Consider the following 9,212-nt stretch of genomic DNA (forward strand, 5'->3'; position numbering starts at 1 on the left):
GATTAGGAATCATGTCTCCAAAAGACTGAATAATTCAAGAAAAAACTGAGCACATCTGTGAAGCAGAGATATTCACCTGACTTATTTATATGTTATAAACACTTATGTGTACCACAGGGGACCAAGCATATGCCAGGCCAGTTAGTCACTCAATCAACAAGGGTTCATTTACCTCTACAAACCATTCATTTTTTCTTTTCCCCAGTACTGCAAGGCCCTGTGCTAAGTTCTAAGGTAAAGAAGAGAGAAAGAGGTGAGCCTTCTATTCTGAAGCCCTGCTAAAAAGTGAGGTATCACATGTGGAAAGGTTTGAGGTAGATGTTTATTCAATGTGGTTGGGCCAATAGGGCACTTCTTTCGCCATATGGCAATGTGTTTCAGCACCTCTGGCATCAAGGGTGAAGGCCTTAGCAGTTACCCACAGTGAAACAACCTTTGCAAAAATTGTAACAGTGAGAAAATTATGACTGTGAAAGAGACTCGATCCAACCAACCCCCATCTTGCTTTTAACCTCCAAACTGCCTTTGGTCATTCCAGGGCTTGGGCCAGGCTAACTTTGGGAGAAATTTAATTCATAGTTATTTATTTATTTATTTATTTATTTTTGAGATGGAGTCTCACTCTTGTTGCCCAGGCTGGAGCGCAATGGTGCCATCTTGGCTCCCTGCAACCTCTGCCTCCCAGGTTGAAGCGATTATCCTGCCTCAGCCTCCTGAGTAGCTGGGATTACAGGCATGTGCCACCATGCCCGGTGGCTAATTTTTGTATTTTTAGTAGAGACGGGGTTTCTCCACATTGGTCAGGCTGGGGCCTGCAGGAGTCAGGGTGGTTCTAGGGGACACCATGCACTTGTGAGTGGACAGACCCAACAGCCAGAAAAAAAAAACAAAACAAAACTGAAGAAGCAGTGAGGATGGACCCCCGGTCTCCGACTGTGAGTGCAGGAGGCCTAAGCAGCCATGGGTATAAGTGGGCACAATGTGTCCCCTGAACAGTCCATTGTCCTGGAGGGAGCACTGTCACAGAGTCATTGGTCTTATTTAGCCTGGCCCAGAGGATGACCAAATGCCCAGCACTCTGGCTGGAACCTGGTGTCACAATTCTTTCATCTGTTCCCACTCCCTACCTCTTGCCCTCGCCATTTCTCTCTCTTACCTCAGAAAAGCTGGATACCAGCCCTTCTGCTTCCAAAACGATCTTTTAGTATCTGCTCTGCTGTGCTATGAATTACATTCTCAGTGCCTAGTCCCCATTTCTCCCAGGTACTTCTGGCAAACTCATTTCCTAAATGCCATTTTCTTTTTGGTCATTCCCTTTGCAAAATCTCCCATGGCTCCTTAATGCTTACAGGTGGAGAGATGAACTCCATTGCCTGGTATTCAAGGATCTCTACCATCTGGCTCTACCTGGTTACCCTCATCAAATTCTGGGAAGACACATCTATCCGACCTCGGTGATCTGGATTCCTTGGCATCTCTAGGCACTGCATGCTCATTTTCTCTTTTCAACTTTTGTTTATATTGCTTCATTATCTTGAATTCCTCTTTGCTCTTATTTTCTATCCATATCCCATACATGTGCCAAATTCCAGGATGGATTTCTGTAATAGGAGAGAATAGAAGAAAGGTGTATTCATAAATTGTCCTCGGGCAAATCTTGAATTAATTTAGATAGAGAGATTATTAAATAAAATCAAGTAATAATATAATATTAAAATACAACTAAACTATTTCATCACATCGTACATCTAAATAAATTCCAGGCATATTAAAATATTATATTTTAAAATAAAAACACAAAAGTTGCTAATAAAATATAGATAAAACTTTTTTATATCTTATTTTACTTAGAGACAGGGTCTTGCTCTGTCACCCACGCTGTGGCATGATCATGACTCGCTGCAGCCTCCAACTCCTAGGCTCAAACGATCCCCCACCTCAGGTGTGTACCACCATGCCTGGCTATTTTTGTTTGTTAGTTTTTGTAGAGACAGTCTCACCGTGTTGCCCAGGTTGGCTTTTAACTCCTGGCCTCAAGCAATCCTCCCACCTTGGCCTCCCAAAGTGCTGGGATTACAGGTGTGTGGGTCACCATCCCCAGCCCATAAATGTTTTAGAAGTACTTAAAAAGAAATAGAATTTCTAAAACCCAGCACTTTGGAGGCTGAGGTGGGTGAATCACCTGCGGTCAGGAGTTCGAGACCAGCCTGGCCAACATAGTGAAACCCCATCTCTACTAAAAATATAAAAATTAGCTGGGCATGGTGGCACGTGCCTGTAATCCCAGCTACTCGGGAGGCTGAAGCAGGAGAATTGCTTGAACCTGGGAGGCAGAGGTTGCAGTGAGCTGAGATCGTGACATTGCACCCCAGCCTGGGCGACAAGAGCGAAACTCTGTCTCAAAAAACAACAACAAAAAGAATTTCTGAAAGAAAGAAAGAAAGAAAAAGATTACCAGAGTGACAATGGATAAGCAAAGTCAAGTGGAAAACTGCAAACTGGGTAACTGTTCACACAGTTGTTCATACAAGGCAAGTATCTCATCTTTTATAGATACCCATAAGAAAACATTAAAGTGTAATTAAAAACTGAACAGAGAACATTAACAAACATTCTACTGCAGATAAAATATAATTAGACAAAGGAAAATAATGCAAGTTAAAACAGTAGATTCTTTTTTATACATATCAGATTGGCAAAGTAAAATAATAATAGTGATAACAATAATAATTTATGGCAAAAGTGCACTGACATGGATAAAGCACATATTATCAGTGAGTAAAACATCTGACAAATCAACTTGACATTTTTCAAGAACCTGAAAAATGATTACACAACTTTTATGATAAGTCCATCTATGGATAGGTATTCTAAACTATGTTTATACTAGTGAACATTTGAAAACAGACTAACTCTCTCACAAAAGGAGAATGATTAAATAAATATATGTAAGAGGCAAAATTTGATTCAGTTATTAGCATACTAGTCTCTAGGAATTTTTGATAGCAGGAAAATTAGTCCAGATTTAATATAAGACAAAAAATGGAATAGAAACATCTATGTAAAAACAAACAAAAAGAAATGTCTACATAGCTCATTATCTCAAATATGCAAAAATAGACATGCACACACGTGCATGCACACACGCACTCAAATAATATATACTAAAAGGAAATCCACCAAAATGAAGAATTATTAGCTATTCTGTGTGTAGAATCATGAGCTATTTTCATTTTATTCTTTATAATTTTATTTTTGCAAATTTTACATCAGAAATCTATATTACTTTAGAATCAGAGGTAAATGAAATGAATACTTTAAAATTTCCAATTAATTTCAGCCACAAAGATGTCAGCATTCTTTAAAGTCCTGTATCACACACATCCTCTGTTCACCTTCCATCTATGCAAGTGTTTATTCTGCCAATTCTTCAACATCCACTAGTCTTGCTTCTCCAAACTAAACAGTAGTTTATTGGAAGTATTGGAAGGAAGAGATCATGTCAGGGGTCCAGTTCACTAATCTTTCCAAGGCCCCATTCCCTTCCGGGACTATTGATGGAGAACTGATAGGGCTGTTTAACAGTTAAGTGACACAATTAATATAAAGTACTGTTGACAATGCCTGGCACATAGCAAGCACTCAGGTGAAGACCAAGGCGTTAGGGTCAGGCTGACTTGGGTTCAAGCCTGAACTCCGAGATTTATTAGTGACAAGATTTTGAAAAAGCTCCTTGGCCTCGCTGAGCCGTACTTTTATTGTTAAGTGAGAATCACAGCAGCTATTGTTAGCAAGCTGCTGTGATGTAGCGTGTCAGGTGCGTTTAACCTAGTGATTGGCTGCGGGAAGCACTTGATGAACAGCTGCTGTGGTGATTCCTCCCAGGAGCAGTGGTGATAGTAGCAGTACTTCCAGTAGTAATTTTCTTCCCCTGCTTTCCTTGTCACTCCATTTTAGTGGTAAACTTTTTGAGTGCTGGGGTTCTTTGTTAGATCTGATGCTCTGTCCCTTTCTCAGACGGGCATTCAGTCTGGCATCTTTCATTTAGGGGATGAAACATGACAAATTATTTCTCAGTAGCAGGGACGAACCAGCTTTTTGTTGGTAATTCAGGGGCTTCTGAGGGAACAGCTAGTGGGTGTGTGGTTTCCTTGAGTCCTCTGAATTAGATGAAAGTGGCCAATGTGTGGCAGCAATGAGTCAAGACACCTGTGCACCTAGCATAGAGAACAGGTATTTTGCTGGATTTGATTGAAGATATTCTTCCATGGCACCTTATGTTTATTTTATATTTTCTATTTTGATTATTAATGAAAGATAAAGATCTGTTGACATGTCTGCATTCCATGATAGAATAGACTGTAAGCTTCAGGAGGGAAAGGATTATGTTTCTTTCTTTTACTCATCCAACAAATGTTTTGGTTTAACATTTCTCTCTCTCTCTCTCTTCCCCACTCTGTCTGTCTCTATCTCTATCTCTCGACCTCTCACTTCATCTCTATGTATGTATGTATGTATGTATTATCTATCTCTCTATCTCTATTTCTCTCTATCTACCTACCTATCTCTATCTATGCCAGACACTTTGCCAGTTGTTGAATATTCAGTGGTGTACAAAATAATCATGACTTTGCATTCACAAACTCTAGTGGAGAAGAGGGCTATTTCATAAATAAATCCACAAATAAGAATATAATTACAACTGGTGATGATTCTTTTTTATGAAGGACAAGAACATGAGCTCCATGAGAGAGAATAGAATTGTGGTGGTGAGAGATTGACCTAATTTAGACAGAGGGGGTCAGGGAAGGCCTGTTGGAAGATGTGGCACTTATCTTGAGATTGAGGATGAGTAGTTCTGTCTAGAAGGGAGTGGCTTATTCAATGCTGCATCTCTGGTTACTACTAATAGCGCTATTCTAGAGGATACAACCCTAGGTCCCTTAAGAAAAAAAAAAAAATTTAAGTGACTCTTTGGGTAGAAAGTCAGAGAATGAGCTGGGGAAAAAGCACACTGACCCAAGAAAGAGAAAACTTGGCTAGTCTGCCTGAAGACTGAAGGAGACATGGGAACAAGAAAGAAGTGTTTAAGACATAGACTGAGTCCCTGGGAAGCGCTACAAGTCAGGAACTGCTCATGGTGGCTTGTTTTTGAAAACAGACCCCACACAAAGCTCTGCTGATTGGTGATTTGTCTCAGAATGGTGACACATCCAGAAAACAAAACAGACACAATATTTCAAAGTAGAAAAGAAAAATATGTCTGATATCCAGAAATAATTACCAACCAATTGAAATCTGTTCTACAGTTGCCCCCAAATGCCAATGGGAACAACGTTACATGACTCACAAATTCTTTTCTGTCCACTGTCTTAGCCAGTTTTGGCTGCCATAAGAAAATACTATAGACTGAGTGGCTTATACAACAGAAATTAATTTTCTCACAATTCTGGAGGCTAGAAGTCCAAGATCAAGGTTCTTGCTGATTCATTTCCTGCTGAGGCCTCTCTTCCTGGCTTGCAGACAGCTACCTTCTTGCTATGTTCTCATATGATTTTCCCTTGGTTTGTATGCGAGGAAAGGGAGGGAGAGATTGAGAAAGTGAGTTCTCTGGAGTCTCTTCTTACAAGGACACTAATCTTACAGGATTAGGGCCTCTCTCTTATGACTTCATTTAACCTTAATTACTTCATTAGTGGGTCTGTCTTTACATACAGCCATATTAGAAATAAAGGCTTCAGCCTATAAATTTTGGAAGGGGTACAAGCATTCACTCTTTAGGATCTATTTATGTTCTGAAGGTCCCACTAATCACTGCAAAGTAGCTGGGTCCAGTAAACACGTTTTATGCCTCTTCATATCTCTCCTTTTCTCAAAACTCAAAATGACCTCAAGTCTTCCCACATCTCAAACCCCATCTAGCCTTAATCCTGTGACCCATGATCTGTTCTGCTCTTTCTAATGTAGGTGTAGCTGGCCTCTCTAGACTTCTCCTTCAGTTCTCCTTTCTATCTGTTGATCATCATAAACATCAAAAAGCCAGGTTTGGTGGTTGCCTATGTCACAAAGGGCATTCTCCTTCAGCAAGCAGGACTGGGGAGTGGCTCAGGACGACTCACATTTTAGTATTTTTCTTTCCATGCTCTTGGTTTGCCATGCCCCCTTTGTCTCCACATCACTTGTCTTACTTGGCCCTGGTAGTATTTGAGTGGCACAGACAAAAAGGGAACTGCCACCACCATCAGGTCTCAAGAGCACGTTTAGCACCTGCAGAGCTCCATATATGCAAACCAATGGCCCAGCACTGACATTTTTGGCTTCTGCTAATTAGCTATTTCCCCTTCCAGGATGGGTACTGCCCTCTGTTTTGCCCAAAGTAAATGAATTAAGTTGTTTCCATACTTGAGGCCAACCCTTTTGTCAGCAGCAGCAACTTAATTACTCTCCCCCTATGAGGCAGAGCTGGAGCTGGTTCAAGCGTTCCACCAATGGCCAGCAGGAGAAAAAAAAAAAATCATTAGAAAATCAATTCTTATTTAATTGAAGATTTTTCCTCCGAATGGAAATAAAGTGGGATTTATCGCTGCAGTAGCCTCACAGCCTGGGTAATGACTGCACTTTTGCCTTTCTGGGTTTCCCTTGGTAGATAAGATGTCTTCAGCACCCAGGCTCAGCAGCACCACACACGCTGACTTCTGAGTGTCTGAGAGAGCTGAGGAAAGCAACAGCCTGGCTGATGAATCCACTCAGGATGTGGGCCAAAGCTGTACAACCAAAAGATGATGAGAAACAATGCTTAGAAGTAAGATAAATAAAGGAGACTATAACCCGTTGGTCTCTCTTCTTGCAACAAATTTAAAATAGCATATTTTTTAGGGCTGCTTATTTGTCTTAAGGATCTACTATTGCCTATAGCATTGGGACTCCCAGGAAATGCTGAGCCATGGTCCCCAGCATTTGCTGGGACAAATATGAATTCCATCTAGTTATGGGCATCACATTGGTACTTTGACACTCCAGGAGTGGTGACCAGAATGATGACTCACCCAGAAACTACAGCATTGGAGGGAGAATTGAAAGCACTGAGAGCTTTTTGTTTTGAGAAATGAAAGTTCAGAGATGTGAGAGGTGTCTTCAAACCTGTGAATGGCATAGCCTTGCTTGGAGTTGCTGAAATGGGTAGAACTAGGGTGCTCCTCACAGGGAGGCGGACCATGATATATTTAATGCAGGAGCTGTTAACAGAACTGCTTAGAAAAGCTTAGGATTGTGTTTAGGGAAGCTGGATTTGAGGAAATTAATATTTCAAGGCCACAGATTCCTCCATTATCCCCCTCAAACAAGTGTCTATCTATTTGTCTGTCATCTATCTATCTATCTATCTATCTATCTATCATCTATCTATCTATCATCTTATCTATCATCTATCTATCTCAACTGAACAGCAAACCCCAATTCAACAAGCCCTCTATCAAGAGATCCCCTGAGAAATTGATAGGATAATATTTGGAGAAATTAGGCCATGCTAATATCTATTTTAAAACTTCAGTTTCTCCTGTTTTCTGTAAGTTGAAACTGAGACCATTGGAAGGAGCTGCAATGTCTATTTTTCACAATGCAACCCCAGTCTACTCCTCTGGTCTATGTCCTTTCCTTCTCTCTCCTGTAAGACCTCTTTATGATGCAGACACAGTGATACTATAGTCCTTACCCAAGAATGCTATGCCTTTTTCCATCAGCTTACTTTTGCCCATTGAGAAGGCTGCCTGGAAACCCTTTCTCCCATTTGCTTTGGGAAATACCTATTCTTTGAGACCCAAATTTTGTGGATCTTGCCTCTCTGCACCAAGAAAAACTCATGCCAGCATTTTAACAGTCTTCATTATTTTATGCTGCAAATTTGTGTTTGTGTGTCTGTCTTTCCCACTAGAGTAAGATCACATTCAAGGATAATAATTCTGTCTTATTATTTTGGAAAAATTGTCTCTACAAGACCTGTTTGAAGGTATCAGATTGATTATCACGTGTTCATGCCCAGAAATACATGAATACAAATTAGTTTGTACCATGAGTCACACACTTGGAAATAAAATAGAAGATAGTTAAATATCAAGTAGAAAAGTGAAAAGAGCTTTAGATTCGTCCAAAGGATATCAAATATAATTGCCATGGTAGATCAAGAGCTGTGAAAGAGCCCTGGATGTCTTATAAAGACTGGGAGGTGAGGATAACAAATAATAGCTACCACTTAATTAAGAAAAACATGATGATAGCTACCCAAGTAAGTGATTTTGCAGATATTGCCTAGTTCAATGCTTACAACAACACAATGAGGTAAGAACTAATATCTCTGTTTGTGAAGTAGAAGATGAAGACCCACAGAGTCAACTTTTAATGCCACACAACAATTAGGGTGTTGGTACTTGGCTTTAAACTCATATCAGACATGAAATGCCATTTTCTTCAGCACTGTGCAATAATGTCTCCATAGATAAATCAAGGTGGCTTCAGAAACATGCCCCTTGGATGGACCTTTGTATTAGTTATCAATTGCTGTGTAATGAATTACATCATAGCATAGTGTCTTAAGAGATATTTATTATCTCACAATTTCTGTTTGGAAGCTATCTGAGTGCAGCTTAATTGAGAGCCTCTGCCTCAAGGTGTCTTATGAGGTTGCAGTCATGCCAGGTCTTGGGCTGTGGTCTCATCTCAAGTCTTGACTGGGCAGAATCCACTCCTGAGCTCTCTCACACGACCAATGGCAGATTTCAGCTCCTCACCAGCTGTTGGCCACAGACATCAGTTCTTTGTCACATGGACCTAATCTCAGACACGACATCCCATCACTTCTATTTGTTAGAAGCGAGTCTTGAGGTTCAATTATACTCAAAGCAGGGGACTGTACAAGGACAGGAATCACAGGAGGCAGAGACTGCATGCTATTTTAGAGACTGCTTCCCACCCCTGAACCACTTGCTGTGCTCTGGAACAAATGGCAGAATGTTCAGGGGAGGGGATGGGAAAGTGAGGCTGTCATCAGCCTCTGAGGACCTGAAGGGCATGAGCTGCCCATAGTCTGATGAAGATTTTTTTTATTTACTAGCAACATTTGTAAAGCCTCCACATCGCGAGGACTCTCAAAAGCTGACAAGGTGGAGATGCTTAACCTCATTTTAAAGTGTTCAAACTCAGGCTCAGAGATGCTGAGG

At 40.7% G+C, this 9,212-nt stretch overlaps 1 long non-coding RNA gene across 1 annotated transcript; it reads right to left on the bottom strand.

Annotated features, from left to right (window-relative positions):
* Positions 1-303: 303 nt before the first annotated feature.
* LOC129021969 (uncharacterized) lies at positions 304-6,017 on the bottom strand. Its single transcript, XR_008496182.1, has 3 exons — positions 5,446-6,017; positions 1,157-1,601; positions 304-433 (listed from the first exon to the last, which is right to left on the bottom strand). It is a non-coding gene; the product is annotated as an uncharacterized LOC129021969 (long non-coding RNA).
* Between the last annotated feature and the right edge of the window lie 3,195 nt (positions 6,018-9,212).

The sequence above is a fragment of the Pongo pygmaeus genome, chromosome 21, assembly GCF_028885625.2.
Source record: "Pongo pygmaeus isolate AG05252 chromosome 21, NHGRI_mPonPyg2-v2.0_pri, whole genome shotgun sequence".
Classification (NCBI taxonomy): domain Eukaryota; kingdom Metazoa; phylum Chordata; class Mammalia; order Primates; family Hominidae; genus Pongo; species Pongo pygmaeus.